The sequence below is a fragment of the Rhinolophus ferrumequinum genome, chromosome 5 (assembly GCF_004115265.2).
Source record: "Rhinolophus ferrumequinum isolate MPI-CBG mRhiFer1 chromosome 5, mRhiFer1_v1.p, whole genome shotgun sequence".
NCBI classification, from domain to species: Eukaryota; Metazoa; Chordata; class Mammalia; order Chiroptera; family Rhinolophidae; genus Rhinolophus; species Rhinolophus ferrumequinum.
In genome coordinates, this window is record NC_046288.1 from 71218156 (window position 1) to 71238438 (window position 20283).

The following is a 20283-nucleotide window of genomic DNA, read 5'->3' on the forward strand; positions in this document are numbered from 1 at the left end:
GGGCGGGGCGCGGGCTAGGCGTGGGGCTGTCACCTGCCTCGAGCACCCGGAAGCTGCGAGGGGTAGAAGTGGGGGGCCATGTTGCTCCTACTGGAGCGCAGGGGTCAAAGTTTAACTTAACCGCCAGAGTGCCCCTCTTCATTCTATATTGGCCTCTCTCTCAACCGCAGAATTCTCTCACAGACTTTACCATAGTTTGTACGTATATATTTTTTTGTATGACTATTTAACATTTATTTCCCCCTCTATAAGTTCAGGAGAGCAGGGATCACGTCTTTTGTTCAGACATTCCTGATATTGGTAGTTTTTATTTCCTTTTTTTCTAACTAATCTGGCTAGAAGTTTATCAAATTTTTTAATCTTATCAAAATGTATCTCTTGATTACATTGATTTTGTTTTCTAGTTCACTGACTTGCTCTTTATTATTTCCTTCATCCAATTAATTGGGATTTGATTTCCTCTTTTTTTAATAGTTGCTTAGAGTAGCTTAATTCTGGACCTCTCTATTTTTAATTTTTTAATATAAACTTCCTGTTTTTAAATAAAGCTATGCATTTCCCTCTAAGCACTGCTTTATCTGCATTCCACAATATTTGATATTTTATGATTTCATTTTCATTCCGTTCAAAATAGTTTTTTATTTACCTTATAATTTCTTTTTTGACTCATTTCTTTGAAGTATGTTAAGTTCCAAATATTTGGGGGCCTTCCTAGATATTATTATTGGTTTCTAATTTAATTCTGTTGTGGCCAGAGAAGATACACTAAGATTTCAACCTTTTGAAAGCTATTGAGACTTATTTCATAACCCAGCATATTATTTACCTCGGTGTGTGCTTTAAATTCCATGTGTGCTTTTAAAGAAAGGTGTATTCTGCAGATAAATGATTCTGTAATTATCAGGTGTTTCTATAAATATCAATTCAGTTAAGTGTTGATAATGTTGTTCAGATCACCTATATCCTTATGGATTTTTAAATTTAGTTCTGTTGTTCACTGAGAGAAGGGTACTATACTCTAACTATGATTGGGGCTTTGTCTATTCTCCTTTTAGTTTGGTAAGTTTTTGCTTTATGTATTTTGAAGTTGTTATTAGGTGCATACACAGAATTTTTATATCTTCCTGATGATTTGACCCTTTCTTTTCTTTTTTCTCCTCTTTCCTTCTTTCTTTTCTCTCTCTCTCTCTCTCTCTCTCTCTCTCTCTCTCTCTCTCTCTCTCTCTCTCTCTCTCCCCCCTCCTACTTATCAACTGTCTCTCCTTATCTCAATACTCCAGGCTTGCAGTCTATATTGTCTGATATTAATGTAACCACTCCACCTTTCTTAGGTTTACTGCTCACCTGGTAAATCTTTTTCCACCTTCTCCCTTTCAATCTATTTGTGACTTTATATTTAATATGTATGTATCTCTTGTAGATAGTTTATAGTTGGTTTTTAATTTTAAAAAAATTAAGTCTGATAATCTCTGCCTTTTAATTGTAGTTTTTAGTCTATTTACATTTAATATAATATTAATGTGGTTGGATTTAGAGCTATCATTTTGCAATTTGTATTCTATTTGTTTCACCCTCTTTTTGTTCCTCTTTTCTTTCCTACTTTCAGTTAATCAATATCTTCATATTTCATCTTAATTCCTCTATTGATCTTCTGTTAAAACTCTTTACATTAGTTTTCACTGCTTACGCTGGTATTTACTGCATGTATCCTTAAATTATCTCAATGCTCTCAGACCTCATGTTGTACTACCTAACATAAAATGTAAGAATCTTGCAAAAGTGTAGTCCTATTTCTCCCTCATCCTTTATGTTATTGTTGTAATATATATTAGACCCACATATATTTAAATACATTGAATACTTTTTCTCTTAAACAATTATATTTAAAATTGTTTTAATATATAAAATACAAAAATTAATATAAAAATTAATATATAAAAAATAAAAAATATTTAAAATTATATTTAAAATTGCCTTTAAAAGAAATTAAGAAAATAATGTAGTCTTCTATATTTACCATTTCCAGTGCTTCTTAATCCTTCCTGTAGATCTGAGTTTCTATCAAAGTAGTGTCATTTCCCTTCTCTCTGAAGAATTTTATAAAGCATTTCTGTAATGCAGATCTGCTGGTGATAAATTCTAAGTTTACATTTATCTGAAATTATCTTTATTTCACCATTATTTTCAAGGGATATTTTCTCTGGATATAGAATTCTGGATTTATGTTAACCCCCTACCCCACTCCAAGTTCAACTCTAAAAATGTAATTCTGCTATTCTCCAGCCTTCATTGTTTCTGAATCATATCCCTTCACCCACTCACCCAATTTGTATTATGTCATTTTCTCTAGTTGCCTTTAAGATTTTCTCTTTATCTTTGGTTTTCAATAGTTTGACCATGATATTCTTGGTATGAATTTCTTTATATATATCCAGTTTGAGTTTTGCTTGGCTCCTAGAATCTGTAAATTTATGTAGTCCACCAAATTTGGGTAAATCTCAGCCATTATTTTTTCAAACATTTTTTTCTGTCCCATTCTCGCTTTCCTTTCCTTCTGGGGTTCCTATTACATGTGTATTAGACTCCTTGATATTATCCTTGAAGGTCAGTGTGAATCTGTTCATTTTTTCCAATAGATTTTATCTCTGTTTTTCATATTGGATAATTTCTCTTGTTTTTAAATTTGCCAACCCTTCAGCCATTTCCAATTAGCTATTAAACCCATCCAATGGATCTTTTATTTCAAATGTTGTACTTTTCAGTTTTAGAATTTCTAGTTGGTTGTTTTTTTTTTTTTTTAGAGTTTCTCCATCTCTGTTATTTTCCATCTGTTAGTTCATTATGACTATTTATTTTTTAAGTATTTCAATAGATGTATAATAACTGTTTTACTGTCTTCGCTAATTCTTACATATGAGTCATTTGGGAGTCAGTTTCTATTGACTACTGTTTTTCTGGACTATGAGTCAAACTTTCCTGTTCCTTTACATATCTGTTAATTTTTATTGAATACTGTATATTGTTGATAATATATTGTAGAGCTTGTAGAGTCTGTTGTCTTCCTCTGATGAGTGTTGAAGTGTTCTGGTAGATAGTTAATTCAATGAAAGTCAAATTCCACCTGAAATTTCTGATCATTTCTTTCAGCTGTTGGTTTTTGCTGGGCTCTTTGGCGTATCCCCCATGCACATAGATTTCAGGAATCCACCAAAGATTTGGGTAGAGTGTATGTGTAGATTTTGGAACTCTCTCCCTCCTTTTCAGGATTTCCCTCTTCAATTTCTAGGTGCTTTGGAAGCCCCAGAAATCATCTTTTAATTCCTTAAACCATTAAGAGTGTGGCTTCCTTATTGAGTTCTAGCTGCCTTTCACAGTGCAAACTGAGTAGTGCTCTCAGATGAGAAAAAGTATGAGCATAAATCACACTCATTATATTTCAATTCTTTGAAGAATGTCCATCCCTTCAATTACTGCCAGCCTACGTTTGATTACTGCTAGTGCCTTCATACATCACTTACCGATGGGGATATGTTCTGAGAAATGCATCATTAGGCGATTTTATCATTGTGTGAACACCAGAGAGTGCAATTACACAAACCTAGATGGTATAGCCTATTACACTCCTAAGCTATATAGTATATAGACTATTGCTCCTAGACTATAAACCTGTACAGCATGTTACAGTACTGTATACTATAGGCAATTGTAATGCATTGTACTATGACGTTACAACAGCTATGATATCACTAGCTGATTGGAATTTGTCAGCTCCATTATAACGTTATGGGACCACTGTTATATATATGGTCCATCATTGACCAAAATGTCACTATGTGGCACATGACTGTAATTGTTCTTATATTTTGTCCAAAGTTTATAATTTTATCCATAAAAGGGTTAGTCTAATATAAATTCCTATGACGTATTTTATTGGAAATGTATCTTTTGGTGAGACGAGTGGTGCTCTATTTTTTGTCAGTACTTCACATGTTAGTAGAGGAATATTACTGATTGCTAGATAAGACAGGATTCATCATCAGTTCTATTTGTAGTTTACGTTTTTATAGACATGCAGAGTGAGAAAATCTATCCAAATAAACATACGAAGATGGAAAACATTTTGTAATAGCAATGTCAAATCTTTGTTCTCCTTCCAAGTATATGCTAAAAATCACATGGTACTCTATCACCAAAAATATTTTTTATGATCTATCATCAGGTATCTCATTTAGGTCCTCCTTTCTCAGTTTCTGGGAAGTATACCAAAAAGGCTTTTAAAAGACATTAAAATTTTAATTGTACTATAACTTTATTTCAAGGCACCTTATTTTTTAAACTCAGAGTTAAGAAAATAAAGATATTAACATTTTCACAACTTTTTGTCAATATATTATTTATTAAAATGCTTTAAGTATCTTTTTTAATACTTTAGAACTACAGATTTCTCTCATTCAATGTATGTACAACATATAACTTAAAAGTTAATTGGCAAAGCCAGCCTTCATTATTCAATCAATCAGCCCAAACAGACTTTTTTCAATTCACATCAACATGTTAAAATACCCTACATCAGCATCTCAGTTTTGAATTCTAAGGCTCTGCTGCCTTCAGTATTTCTCACAGATACTTTCTTTACTTTGTTCCCATGGAATATTCCCTAAGGGGGTCCATTCTTTGATATTAGTGTTTAGGAGAGACAAAATCTTTTAACTTAAATTTGTCATCTCTCTACAGCTTCACTCTACAATACCTATGTATACAGAACATTCTAACACAGGCCTACATGTACCATGTCCAATATCACCATCACCTTTAATAAGACAAGACATGAAGCACTGCTGATTCTTTAGGAGGCCTCTGTTAAAGGAGGCTTTGCCTTCTTTATTGAATATTGAATATTTATTGAATATTTCAAATTCAATCTTTGTGGGAAGACTCAGGTTCTTTTATACCCTGGAGCAAGAAGCCACTAGAAGACTCAGGATAGGCATTCCAATGCCAACTGGTGTACTATAATTCAGTTTTGGCACTAACCATCAGAGTTCGCACAGATCCCACAAGTTAAGGGATCAGTCCTCTGTAAGACTACCCTCACTTCAGATGCCAGCCACACTTTGCAGGTCCCCAGGCCACCCCCATTGATGACCAACTGGCTACAAATTTGGGGGCTCCATGACCTCCTTGGGTTCTATAATTTACTAGAAAAACTCACATAACTCAGCAAAGATTTCAAGGTTCTTGCCCTCATGGAGATCATGATGAGATGGAACTTACAGATAAATGAATAGGCAATTACAATACAGTATGCTGAGAGCTGTGTGGAGGAAGTACAGGCTTCTATGAAAGCAAATAAGAGGGGCCTAGATTAGGAAAGGGGAGAGGCTTGGCTCATGTAAAATCTCACCTGAAATTTCTGGTCTTTTTTTTCCCTTAACAATCCAGCTGTTGCTTTTTGCTGGTCAAATAGAAGGACAAGGAAAGCTTCACATGACAGATGACATTTTTGTGGAGACTTGAGCGATGAGAAAGAACGGTTCATAGAAAGAATGAAGGAAAGGGTAATCCTGGCAGGGGGGCAGGTTGAGCAAAGGCTCTGAGGAGTGCTTGGTGTGCATTAGGCACTGGAGATCTCTGGAGAGTGGCCGGGTGGAGGTGGTGAGAGGGGGAAGCAAGACACGAGGTCCTGAAGGTGGTCTAGAGCCTCACTGTGTTGCCTTTCAGTACAAATCTCATGCCAAAATTTTCAGCCCTTGTGTTGAAGGTCCTGATCACCTCACCCTTCTCTGTCTAGATGCCAGAGGGTGGATCATGACACAAAATGAGATTAGAGATTTAGTAGACTTATGGGTCTGGGCTGTATGGGTTAGAGTTCGGATTTAATTGGAAATTCAACGAGTCCAAAGCCTTCCCCAAAGGATCAGAACTTTTGTTTAAAGAGACATTGTAAACAAATGTTTGATTCCTCTAATAAATGAACTCAACATATAGCTGTATAACACTGTTGAAGGTTAGTCTCAATCTTAGATGCATATACTTGCACTAAATGTTTTTGGAAATATACACAGAAGAGTGATAACTGGTTGCCTTTGGAGAGGGAATGGGAGAGTAGAGATTGAGGTGGGCACGAGATCTGCTTTCTCTATATATAAGTGGCAGGACGATGGGGTGTCTTATTGGTCCTGGTTGAGCTCCATCAGCAATCCTGCTCCCCCCAAGGCACCCCAAATGAACATATGCTGTAAGTAGAAAACCATGCTTAGTAAGCAAACACAGACTCAAGAAGGTTTCCTACCTCCTCCGTTCATTCATTCATCAAATGAATTGTGCCAGGTGCTATTCTAATGCTGGGGAGAAAGTGTAAGGGTGACAGTATACTTTCAAGGATTTAGCAATCTAGCTTGTTTTACTGAATTATAGTTTGATTTAATTTATTTCGTAGTTTATTATTTTTTTCGTATTCTTTATTTCTCTCCCTCACTGATGATTTAATTGCTCTGCTTTCCCAAGGCTACATGCATACCTCATTAATCTAGTTAATCAGCAGAACACTAACTTGCAAGAAACTGAGTCAGCCCTCAGCCATCAGGACACTGGCAACTAGGCTGCAATTCTGGATGGTGATTTTCTCTCAGATGACATATGAATCACCCCTAAGACAGGGTTCAAGATAACTACCGCAGAACAAACCAGACCCCAGGAGAGTCACATGACTAACTCCCCAGGCCCCAGGAGAGTCACATGACTCACTCTCCCTTTCCTTTGTTCTGTTTCTTCTTGTGTATCTATAAAAACTTCTGACCATTCTAGGAACGAGGAGATGGCCTTTGGACAGGCGTCCGCTATCCTCCCAGTATGCTACCATTTCGAACAAACCTGCTTTTCTTTCTACCAACCTTGTCTCTTGAATATTGATTTGTGAGCGATGAGCAGCTGAAACTTAAACCGTTAAAAAAAAGAGTAAACCCATCTCTTTTCTCATGAATCTTCCATTCTCCTGGGGGAGACGAACAATAACAAGTAACTAATAGCACATTAGAATGTAAAATGATGACAAATCCTACGAAAAAGAATAATGCAGGGTGAGTACTAAATGACGGTGGTGTGGATGGGTGCACATTCTTTTATAGAATGGGTGGGCACTCTCTTATATAAGGTGGTTTTAGTGGGTTGAATAGTGATTCCCCCAAAAGATATGTCCATGTCAAATTCCCAGAACCTGTGGATACTATCTATTTTGGAAAAATGATCTTTACAGATGTAATTTAGTTAAGGATCTTGCAATGAGATCATCTCAGATTATCTTGGCTGGTGCTAAATCCAATGACAAGTGTCCTTAGCAAAGAAAGGCAGAGAGAAGTTTTGAGACAAAGAGGAGAGGATACACAGGGAGGCAGATGTGAAGATGAGGCACACGTTAGCGTGATTTGGCCACAAGAAACAAATAATTGTCAAACACTCAATGCAAGAATTGACAGAATTGAGGGTAAAAGTGATGGCTGTTATGTTACTACTTGGGAGAAGAATGTTCCGAATACATGGCTACTTCTAAATCCCTTCTATATGGAAATTGTGAAGCTTCTATTTCTGCATACATTTTTGAGCTGTTGGACTTTTTTTTTTAACAAAAAAAATACATTAAAAATGATTTTTAGCACATGACACGATTTTTATAACAATGAAAAAAAGGAACAAGAACTATCTGACTGAGATGAAAGTCTTAATCAAATGTGGTTGACATTTAAGGTTATGACTCAAGTGACATGCAATCAGTAAGCACAGAAAACAGAGAGAACACTAGCCTTTGAGTCAATCTGACAATAGACACTCGGTTGATGATCTGTCTTGGCTTTGTTCAGCGAGCTGCAGTGGACTTCTGCTTCACGGACTCTTATTACCTTGAGAAAACACAGAGATCCTTTAGATGAGCCCACAATCTTTGTATTCTGTTCCATTTCAACGTTTACATGTATATGTTGTGATTTGAATACAGACATATTTAGGAACAACTTAATTCCCACTTTCCTGTCATCCCCCAAATTTATCTTATTCTAATGCTGGATCTGGCTTTAAGCAGAATCTGTTCTCAAAAATTTACATGCAAATAAAATGCTTGTGAAACAAACGCTTGCTTTAGTGCAGTAATAATGAAGGCTACAGTTTATTGAGAGCCAGATGCTGTTCCATGTGCTTTGAGTTTATTAGCATATACACCTTCATAACAACCCATTGAGACAGGGGTTCTTATCTGCCTCTCTTTGCACACGGAGCAACTAAGGCATACAAAAGTTAACTAACTTTTCCCAGATCACCCAGATGCAGTAAGTGGCAGAGTTAGTGTTGGAACGCAGGTGGTCTGGCTCCAACCTCTTAGACATTCTATTATGCAGCCTCTCAGCCACGGAAGGTTCTTTCTAAATCACAATTCTGATCAATATCTCTAACTTCTAATGTTAGTCGTTTGCTCACCAAAAAAACAAAAACCTAAAAATTTACTGTGGCATGTAATTCCTCCCACAGACTGGGCTCTAACATCTGACATAAACCTTGTTTCTCATCGTGCCAGCGGCAGCCACCCTGTGCCCACTCCTAGAACCAGTTATTTCCTGCCTCTGTGTCTTTATTGTTGTTGTCAGGATATCCTTATCCTCTTCTTGACTTGACCAACATCGATCTGGCCTCTAAATCCTAGTTTGATGTCAAATTGCAACTGTCCCCAGTTTCCTAATTAGAGATCATCATGTCTCTGTCCTGTTTCCTTCCCAAATCCTTGCTCTGACCTTTGATGGAGCCCTCTCTTGCTGAAGTTTATTTCTCTATTCAAAAATGCGATGAAACCGTGAGCTCCTGGCAAGAGAGATGTGAAGCTCTCTCCTCTGTATTTCTCTCTCACTCCCTCCAGTTCCTAGGAGAGTGACTAGAATATAGTATGCGCTTGACAAAAGTTTTATGAATTAATGAAAAAAATGAATGAATAATATTATATTTAAAGGAGTTCTGTAAATAAATTTTGCTGTGAGAACCATTAACCCCCAAATTCTCTTTGGTAGTATTTTCTCCCCAAATATCACCAAGACAACCTGTGTCAGAGGTCCCCAAGAGCATGCCCTGGTTTGATGATTCACTAGGAGGACCCACAGAACTCAACATAGAGTCGTATTCACAGCTATGATTTATTATAGTGGAAAGACACAAAGCAGAATTAGCAAAGGGAAAAGACACATAGACAAAGTCGGGAGGAAACCAGGCACTCATTTCCAAAAGCTCTCTCCCAGTGGAGTCACATAGGATGCTTTGACCTTCCCACACTACGAGTTGTGACAACACATGTGAAATGTTGTCTACCCAGGAAGCTCGTTAGAGCTGTATTAGTCTGGACTATATTAGTCGGGGTTCTGGACTGTATTAGTCGAGGTTCTCTAAAGAAGCAGAACTAACAGTATAGAAAAGATTTATTTTGAGGAACAGGCTCATGCGATTGTGGGGGCTAGCACGTTCAAAATTTGTAGGGCGAGCCAGCAGGCTGGAAACTCGGGCAAGAGTTGATGCAGTAGTCTTGAATTTCTTCTCAGGGAAACCTCAGGTTTTGCCCTTGTGGCCCTTGAACTGATCGGATGAGGACCACAATATTATTGGGAGTAATCTCCTTTACTTAAAGTTAACTGACTATAGACGTTAACCACGTCTCCCAAATACCCTCACGGCAACACCAAGATTACAAGTTGATTGAGTAAATGGGCACAATAATTTAACCACGTAGACACATAACACTATCCATCACATGGACCCTTTTTTTCCTTTTCCCGTCTAGCTAGGAAGCACCTACCCCTCATCCAGGTCTCAATGTCCCCAGGAAGGTTTCTGTGATGGCCTCCTTCTCCAACTGGATTAGGAGCCTCTCCTCATTAGCTCCAAATGAAACTCTAAACATAGTACTAACATTATACAATTTTGTAATGACCTGTTTACCTGTTTACTAACTAGAACATAAGCCTGAAGAGCAAAAACTGAGCTGAGGTCCTGTTACACATCAGCTAGCACAGAACCTGCCATGTAGCTGGCACTCAATAGTTTCCAAGTGAGTACATCTGTCCCAACTCCACTTTACTGTTGAAGTAATAGGTTTAAAGATAATAAGCCCCTTACTTATGGTTACCACACCGATTAGCAGCAGAGCTGGATTAGAACTCATGGCTCCTGCCTGAAACCTCAGGTTCCTCTCCACTTTGCTATTCCTCTTTGAGCAGGAAGGTTAAGATCCACCAGATGTGGTGAGGTTTAGTTTTCAGAATATGTGTGCTCAGTACTTTTGCATGAAAAAAGAGAGGCAGACTCAGGTTCCAGCAATAGGGTTTTGTGTTTTTTTAAGAAGACACATGATGACAGGAAGCTCATATGACAGGAACTGCCGTCTTGCAGAGCCGGTGGGAAACCCGACCAGGAACTGGGTTCTCTCCTTGCTCCTCAGCAGCCAGTGGTCACCAGTACCCTGTCATCCTGCTGACTCAGCTCTGCCCTGTCTCTTCTGCTCTTTTTCTCCTGCTACTACGCACTAATAACTCCTCGTCTGTTCATGCCTTCCTGACTGCTTATGGGTAATATGGGCTCATGCATGCCTTCTCTTTGAAAGTTTTCAGTGTCTCTTCCTGCCACCCAACTGACGCTTCATATTTTCCAAATCTAATTTCTGATTAAGGCAGCTGGTTGGCTTCTTTTGCTACAATCTTTCTTGTTTGGATAGAGCTTCTCATGCCTGGTTTTTTTTTTTTTTTTTTTTTGCTGTTTGTTTTGTTTTTACTTTGTTTTGTTTTTTAGTAAACTTTATTTTTTTGGAGCAGTTTTAGGTTCACAGCAAAACTGATCAGAAGGTACAGAGATTTGTCATTTACTATTGGTCCCCACACATGGACCCCCAATATCGACATCCTGCACCAGTGGGGTACATTTGTTACAATCCATGAACCTACATTGACATATCGTTATCACCCAGAGTCCATAGTTTACATTAGGGTCACTCTTGGTGACCCTACTGTACATTCTGTGAGCTTGGGTAAATGCATAATGACATGAGTCCCTAATTATGGTAGCATACACAGTATTTTCATTGCCCTAAAAATCCTCCATGCTCTGCCTATTCATCCCTTCTTCCTCTCTAACCCCTGGCAACCACTGATCCTTTTACTGCCTTCATAGTTTTGCCTTTTCCAGAATGTCATATAGTTGGAATCACACAGTAGGTCGTTTTTTCCGATTTCATGCCTTCACAGATTAGCCAAAGAACTGGCTGTTTTTAGGTCTAATTGGCTGTGATGGAGGGAGTCAGGAGGCAGTCAAATCACATGGAATAGAACATTCCAGAGACTGGGAGAGGCATTTATTTTTTTTCCGGTGACTGAGATTGAGGCAGGTACCATCATTGACCTGTCCAACATGCAGAAAAAGAGATGACCAGAAGTTTTGGATAACAGTCCAAAGTGTTACTTCATGTCAAGATATATTCGTATTTTAAAAAGGCTCATGCTCCCTGATTTGTGGCATTTGGTGGCTCTAGATTTTTCTTTTCAGGTTAAAAGTCTGGGAGTAAAACATGCTGGGGTTGGTGTGAAGAAAATGGGAAAAAATATATAACGGAAGGGAGTAAAATAACCCTGAGATTATAACAGTATTTGACTCGGACAATAACAAGTGAATTTAAATGAAGCTAGATCTCAAAGTGATTGCTATGAAAACAGACAACTAAGTTTTATTTTTCTTCCTTCCTTTTTTAAAAAAAGATTTTAATGTAATCTGGTAGTGTAGAAGAAAATAACTCAATGTTCTGGAAATAAATTTCCCAGAGGAGGCTATTACAGCAGCCTTCTTGTTTCCTGTCATACTCTGAATCAGTTACAAGGACAAACTCTATTTGTTTGGGTACATTAATTTTGCTCAATGGCCTTTCTATCAAATGAGCATCAAATTGATGGGACTGGACCTCAGCAAAGAAGAAGTTCCAATTTTCTCTGGATGGATTGTTCTGGATGTGCAGTGGAAAATTATTATTAATAGCAATTCATGTTTACTATCCAGTGAGCACGAGAGAAAGATGGAATTTAGAAATGCAGCTGTATCCAACTAAGCACTGGGCATCATAGGACAAATTACTAGGGAGCGACGACCCCAATCTTTGGCTCCTGTGTAGCTAGTCTATTTGGGCCACATGTGGTGTGTTGGACCATAGGTTTTCTCTGTGCCTTGTTTCAGGAACTTCAGGGAAGCAAGATGGATTTTTGATATGACCTAGTCCTTTGAGTTGTGTTCTTGCAGGTACCACATGGTGTTTATGCCCTGCATGTATCCATCTACGTGTTTACTTCAGTCATTCAACTGGGCACGTGGAAAGGATCTGAACAGACATGTTTCCTTCCCTCATGGAGTGATTCTATCTGGATCTTAGGTCTTCCTGATTATGACTCAGCCTTCAAAGGTCAAACCAAAACAGAGGCACATGGTTGTTTTAGATTTTCCTTTTCAGATTAAGGGTCAGGGAGGTAAAGTATGCTGGAAGGGGGATGTTTGGAAGGAAATAGAAAGAGGTAAAATAACTTTATCTCCTGCAGTTAATTAGAAACCAGCTAGTCCCTGTGGTCAGTGGGGTATGGAAAGTTGCTATAATGCTTATTTCTAATAAATGTATATGCTTTGTCATTTGCATTCTGTGTGCTAAGCTCATTCCTGAATTCATTTCTTTTTCTCTTCTGTGGAAGTAAATGAAGACCAACCAAATGGGAACAGGCAAGGTGTCTTTATTTAGAGTTTGCTGTAGTAAGGGAGTCAGCTACCATCACTCATGTCTTGGCAGAGACTCAAAGGCAGGCAAAGGAGTGAGAAAGTGTAGAGTGAAACAAAGCGAAGGCATCAGGTACACCCTGATAAGAGGCTGTTGGCCTGGGGAAGCTTGGAGGTGGGCTAAGTAGAAGTGGGGCAGCCTATGTGATTGGTTGGGGGTACAGATTGGGCTCTCTCTGGTTGGTCCTAAGTTGGAAGTGGGAACAAAAATTAGGAGAGTTCATTCATTAATCAAGTCCTGGCTGTTTTAGGCCAATTGCTACAGAGATTACTGTTTAGCTTCCTGGTATGGTTGACAGAGAGAGTGGTCTGACATAGAGATTATAGCAGATTAGTTTCCTGGGCTGATTTCTATAGATAATAGGTTGGTTTCCTGGGCAGGTTGTTACAGCTTGTGGGTCAGAGTTCTATTTTCATATACAGTCTGGCCATTGTCTGTCTGGATATTGTCTCCACTTATTATTTTACCTAGGATGCTTCATCTATTTTAACTTTTAAACCCTTTGTCTTATACATATCTATTAATAGCCATTAATTCTGCAAACTTCCTGGTATAATACATTTCCAGAAAACTATTAATTACAAAAATAATGCATGTTCATTGAATACAAAGTTTTAAAGTAGAGCTAAGCAAAAGGAAAACTAATTTTACAAACTACCAACCATGTCCCTACTGACAATTTGTTGTATGTTCTTTCTGTGCATCCATATCAATATAATCCCATAGCACTTCGCACATTCATAGCTCTCTTATAAGTAGTTGTTTTTCCCACTGGGGGTGTGCAGAGATGGAGAGTATCTCTTATTCAACCCTTACTCCCCCATCCTCGCATAGTGTGTTGAACAGGGTAGAAATGTTCAGTAAGTATTAATTGAATATTTGTATTCAACCGTATGAAGTTTCCTTTTTTATAAGTCAAAAGCAAGCCAAGGATGGCAATTGCATGTGGTTAAACATAGTGGATGGATAGATGAGTGGATGGATGTGTGAACAGACAATGGAGGGGTGAATTGTAATCAGTTTTGCCATTGTCAGTTCTATTCCACCTAACTAATGATTTAAGCATCAAAATTCTGGATGAATGTGTTGTGGTCTCTTGATAATGATGGGAGAATTCCAACTGCTGCTTTCAACTTAGTTATTTCTTCCATTTGTTTATGACTCTTATTTAGGCAATTACCAAATGGCAGTGTCAATCCTTTTCATCCATATACGCATTCAACTTTTTTATGAGAATGCAATCTCCCTGTCAGGAATAGATGGATCATTTTCATTTTTCAATTATTTGAGCTTCAGTTTAGGACTTTGGTTAATGGTTTTGCAAGACACTGATTAGAGAGGTCTTTTTCTTTCCTGATTAAATGCATGTATGATATCTTCTCTCTAGCTCTCTTTTATTTGTATCTAGTAATTGTGGATCTAAATATATGACTATGGCAATCTGTCATATACTACATTATATGAATTTTCAGGAGGCAAAATCATTTTATTTTTAAAAAAAAATCATTTCAGAAGGTTGTCATTAGTCAGACTAAGGATTTTGGAAGTAAATCTTAAATAAAATGAATCGTTTCCAATACGACACTATAATAGCAAATCACTGCTGCCAACTCCTTCTCAATATTCCTATTATAATATCTGTGTACAATATCTAGAGAAGAGTTGCCACATAAATTATCTCTAAGACTGTTGTCCTTAGAGCTTGGTCTTTAAAAACTACAACCAGGTGGTAGTTTAGTATTGTGGGTAAGAGTACAAGGTTGGCTGTCCTGAGTTCTCTTTCTTCCAGTTCTGTCTCTTACAAGTTGTTACCTCAAGCATGTATCCTTCTTTGTGGCGTCTCAGTTACCTCCTCTGTAAAATGGTGCTATAGACTGAATGTTTGTGTCCTCCCGACATTCACATGTTAAATCCTAACCATCAATGTGAGATACTAGGAAGTGGGGCCTGTGGGAGGTGATTGGGTCAGAAGGGTGGAGCCCTCATTAATGGGATTAGTGCCCTTATAAATGAGACCCTGGAGAGATCCCTCATCCCTTCTGCCCTGTGAGGTTACATTGAGAAAACTGTGTCTATGAACCAGGAAGTGAGCCTTCACCAGACATTGAGTCTGTAGGCACCTTGATCTTGAACTTCCCAGCCTCCAGAAATGTGAGAAATAAATGCCTGTTGTTCATTCAATCTATGGTATTTTATTATAACAGCCCGAAAAGACTAAGACAAATGGGAGTAATGTTATCTTGGAGGATATACTCATTCATTCTTTCATTAAATATCCACTCACTTAGGTGTCCAGGGCTGTCCTTGGCAGTATTACTGGATGGCACAGTTCCATGCATAATACATACATAAAATATGTTCACTTTGCTTTGTAGGTTCTGAAGATACAATGGGAAAAGAAGCAGGCAAGGTTTTTTTTCAAATTTTTTGTCATAGTGTAATATCATTGGTGACTCAAAGATATAAGCCAGTTCTCTAAACAAGCATGTTATAGTTGGAGGGAGGAGTATTTGGGTTCAAGTTTGCTGTTATTTGATCTTGGGAAACTTCTGACTCTTCTCTCTCAATTCCCTCCTGGGCAAAATGTAAATAATGGTTTTTCTACCTACTTACCTCCCAGAAGTGTCAGGCAGTAACACCTCTATGTAGATTACATATATTATGGCAAGTCAATGAGATAATCAAATGAGATTATCTTCATTATATACCACATGTAAACTATAAATATAGAAATGGTGGTTAAAATCTTACTTTACAAAAAAACACACAAAAAACTAAACACGTTGACATGAAGAAAGTAGAGTTTTTCTGGATTTTTTGGTTAGAGAGTTAAACTTTCCCAGAGAAGTTTTGGAACTTTTTCCTGCACTTGATATAGAGAATTTATCCACATGATCACCCAAAGGTATCACTCTCCACTCTGATTATTAGCATTAACTGGGAAATATCTTAAAAATATCCCTGCCTCGGCCTCAGCCCAAGCGACTGAATTCTAATCTCTGGAGGTGGGCATTATAAAAAAACTCCCTCCACATTATTCTAATGTACAGCCTGAGTTGAGAAACACAACCCCACGAAATGCTTTTCTCATCTAATATCTGCAATTTTGCCAGAAAAACTCTTAAGCATTACAATTGTTCTGAGTAGGCGGGTGGTGGTTTGCCCAGCTTCCCTTTCACATTCCAAAGGTGGCAGCTGCGGCAAAAATTGATTGCTTAGGTGGTGAGATAGAAGATCTGCCCTTACAAATGGCATTGCCAGCACTTAAATGTGTTTCATAGTTGTAAAACCACTTTTATAATTGAAGCGCTTCACAGATTACAAAGTGCTTTCAAATCCATCATCTCATTGAATTTTTTTTTCATATATAAAGAAATGTATGCTCATCATAGGAATCTATGAAGCCAAAGTATAAAGCCAAAGACGACATCAAAAAATGTCCCAAGTCCCATTATCCAAAGACAACCACTACTAACAATTTATAAATTTCCTTCCATTGTTTTTAATGAATTAAAATTTTATCATGAAATTATGCATATTCGTTGTAAAAAAAAACAAATACAGAGTTAAAAAGCAAAAACGGAGAGTCCGCATCCTCTCCCTAGCCCCCTAATGATCCCACCGTCTACACGCCCTTGAAAATTCACATTCTTCAGAGGCAGACATTGATAATGGTCTTTCACACGCAAACCCTTTCAGGTATTTTATTTCTAGAGGCATAAGTTTACATTTTTTGTATTGTTTTTCATGGTTGTAGTCTCAAACTTTTGCAATTTTGATTTCATCGTACCCCATTGAAAACTGTCAGCAGCTTTCTTGAGCTTAATTTTTAATGGCTGCATAACATTCTATTGACTGTGCGTATTATACTTTGCTTAATTTGCTGTTGAATAATTAGGTTGTTTCCATTTTTTCATTGTAAATTCTGTGATGACTATCTTTGTACATAAACTCTTTTCAAAAATTTCTATAGAAAAATCCACACTTCAGGAGTGTATTCCTGGGTCACATCACCCCAGGAGATTCCCTCATGTCCTCTCCCCATCGGTAACCATCCCCCCTTCCCACGGGTAAACACTGACTGCTATCACCTTGGATTAGTTTTTCCTGTTCTTGAACTTTATTTAATGGAACTAAACATCAAACGAATCAAATATTCATTCAATAGATGTTTGTTAAGTGCCTAATATGTACCAGGCACTGTTCTAAGTCCTGAGTTAGAGGGGTTCCAGGGTTAGTTAAATGAGAAGGTCGAGGATGTCATTAAGTACCACTTTTCCATTTCACCATCTTTAGAGAGTTTCAGAGTATTTAACTTCATCTTTGGGTTTGTACCCTCATAGTCTCCAGGCTGCTGCAACTCCAGTTGTCCCATCGTTACAGACCTCATCAAAAAACAAAAAGTAGGTGGAAAGAGGGTCTTTCTTGTGTGTATGTATTTTATTTTATTTTTTAATCAGGGAGAGAACTTTCCCCAAAGTCCCCAGCAGACTTTCCCTCAGTCCCCATTGGGTAGATTGGGCCATATGCTCCTGCTCTAGTAGCAAGGAAGTTTGGGATAAAGTGTATTCAGCATTTTCAATTTCTTTAATGAAAAGCATGTTCAACCAGCAAAGAGAAGAAGCAACATAGTTACGGAGGAGCAACTAACAGTTTCTGTCATAACAGCTCTTCTATAACTGTTTAAACTTGGGTAAAGGTTTTCCCATGGAAAAATGGGGACAATAACACCTGTTTTAAAGGTTAGGGTCAGTATAAAACAAAATAACGTGACGTGATAGGCACACCATAGGTGCCAAATAAATGTCAATACCCTCCCTTTATATCATCCTTATGCCAATGCCATTCAATGTTTGTGGAGATTTCATCAAGAATGATTAAAATGAAAGACAGTTGAGAAAGGCGAAGGGGAGAAACTGAGAGAACGTATTTCATGTTATGATAGAAGTCTATGTAATTTATAAATTATATGGCGAGAGAAATTGTAGCTTACTATTTTAGAATGTGAAAGAGAATGCGGAAATCTGAATCAGTTACAAAGATATGTACTGCAGTTAATCAAATTTTGTTGCTTCACACATACATGAAAAAATATGATCATGTGAAGAGATAGTGGATACCAAACGGGCTTTATTCTTAACTGTTTGTTTTAATAGCTCATGAAAATATGATGGTGCTTTTTATGGCTGTAATGAACTTTAGGGATATGAGACTTCACTGCAGCTTTCTAATCCTAAATCTTTTTGGTGGAGAAATAAGATACTCAGTGTACTGGAGTCTCTCCATGGATCCTGGTGGCTAATTCCTCTTCTGTGGCTGTTCATGCTTTTCTAAAAATTGTGGCTGTGAGTATGAGTAGAAAGGGTGATAATTTCAGGAGTTGGTGCTTAGGAAATTGGTATGATCCCCCATGAGCATCATTTTACTTCCTCGGGTTTACTCTCAGTTCTTAAATACAAACCTTTCTCCCTTCCCATGTAGGGGATATGGCTTATTTGTCATTAGAACTTTAAAAAGGGGAATATATGGGGTTGATATGACTCTTTGATTTCAATATCAGAAATTCAGCTTAACTTCTTAGCCAAAAAAAGAAAATGGTTTGGTTCATATAACTGAAAAGGCTGACCTCGGGTATGGCTGGATCCAGGGGCTCGAATGTTGTCAAAGGATTGGTTTGCATGTCTTGTGTCTTGCCTGCTTTCCTTTAAAGTGGTTCCATTTACAGAGAGGCTGATCTCTAGTGGTGACAGGATAGCTATCAACATTTGTCATCTCAGCAAACCCAGCAGAAAAAAACACATTCTTTCCTCACTAGTTCCAGGAAAAGGTGTCCATTCTGCAGGATGAGGGACAAGAATAGGGCTATCTGAGCCAGACAGTACCCATTATAGGAGGGACAACAATTTATAGTTGCCATCAGATTGGGCAGTGCCTACGCTGTATCTGAAGTAAGGAGAAGTGGCAAAGAGTTATCCCTATTGTACTTTCTATAGCCTTTATTTCATTTCATTCATCTTCATCTTTATTTTCCCCTCTCCTCTGTCTTTGCCCCACCAAAGTCTCAAGAAGTAGGTGGGCGAGATTTGATCCTAGTTGAGGGTAATGATATAGTTGTCATGGTAGTATTGTATGTTTGGGGAGTGGGGCCTGGCTATCCAATCCCTGTTTTCCACCACAAATCCCTTTGTTCAAGAAGACAGTAAGAAAAACTTCAGCTTCACTAGGGCAAGTGCCTAATATCTCATTCACCATTGTGTTTCCAGCACAATGTAGTCCAGTGTCTGGCACTTCTGAGGTATTCATTAAGTGTTATTTGAATGTAGGAAAGAAGAAACTTGAAGAGGCTATAGGATTTTTCTCTCCTTTAGTTGTCTTAAAGAGCACGGGCATGTTTCAAGAATAAAAAAAGGATAACAAATAAAGAAAGAAATGCAAGGGACCGGGACCCAGAATATCCAAAACAATTCTGGAAAAAAAGAACAAATTTGGAGGACTTACCCATTGTAATTTCAAAAATTACTACAAAACTTATAATCAAGAATGTGTGGTACTGGCATGAGGAATAGATCAATAGAATAGAATTGAGAATTTGGAAATAAACCAATTTATGGTCAATTAATTTTTGACAAGGGTGCCAAGAATAATTCAGTGGGGGAAAGATTAGCATTTTCAATAAATGGTGCTGGGACAACTGGATATCCACATGCAACAGAATGAAGTTGAACCCCTATCTCATGCTACACATAAAAATTAACTCAAAATGGATTAAAGACCTAAATACAAGAGTTTAAAACTATAAGAATCTTTGAAGAAAATGTAGGGATAAATCTTCTTGATTTTGGATTAGGCAATAGTTTCTTAGACATGAGACATAAAACATAGCAGCCAAAGAAAAAAGATAGATTAATTGGATTTCACCAAAATTTAAAACTTTTTGGCTTCAAAGGATACTATTAAGAAAGTGAAATGACAACCCATAGAATGAGAGAAAATATTTTCAAGTCATATATCTGATAAAGAATTAGTATCCAGAATATATAAAGGACTCTTCATAAAAAGACAAATTACCCATTTTTAAAATGGGCACAGAATTTGAATAGATATTTCTTAAAAGAAGAGGTGATACAAATGGCCAATTGGCCCATGAAAAGATACTCACATCATCAGTCATCAGGGCAATGCAAATCAAAACCAAAATGAGATATCATATTACACCGAAGAGTATAGCTGTCATCAAAAACAGATAACAACAAGTGGGAATGAGGATATGGAAAAATTGGAACTCTCATACATTGCTGACAGGATATAAAATGGTTATATACAGCTGCTCTGGAAAACCTTTTGAAAGTGACTCTAAAACTTAAACATAGGTTTACCGAGTGAGCCATCAATTTCACTCCTAGATATACACCCAAGATAATTGAAATGATACAAATTAATATAACACTTCTAGAGAG

At 37.5% G+C, this 20283-nt stretch overlaps 1 long non-coding RNA gene across 1 annotated transcript in view; it reads right to left on the bottom strand.

Moving 5' to 3' along the window:
* Positions 1-4376: 4376 nt before the first annotated feature.
* LOC117022262 (uncharacterized) overlaps positions 4377-20283 on the bottom strand; it is a 56292-nt gene continuing 40385 nt past the window's right edge. The window contains exon 4 of the long non-coding RNA XR_004423014.1: positions 4377-7895. This is a non-coding gene — a long non-coding RNA (uncharacterized LOC117022262). The remainder of the gene's footprint in view (positions 7896-20283) is intronic.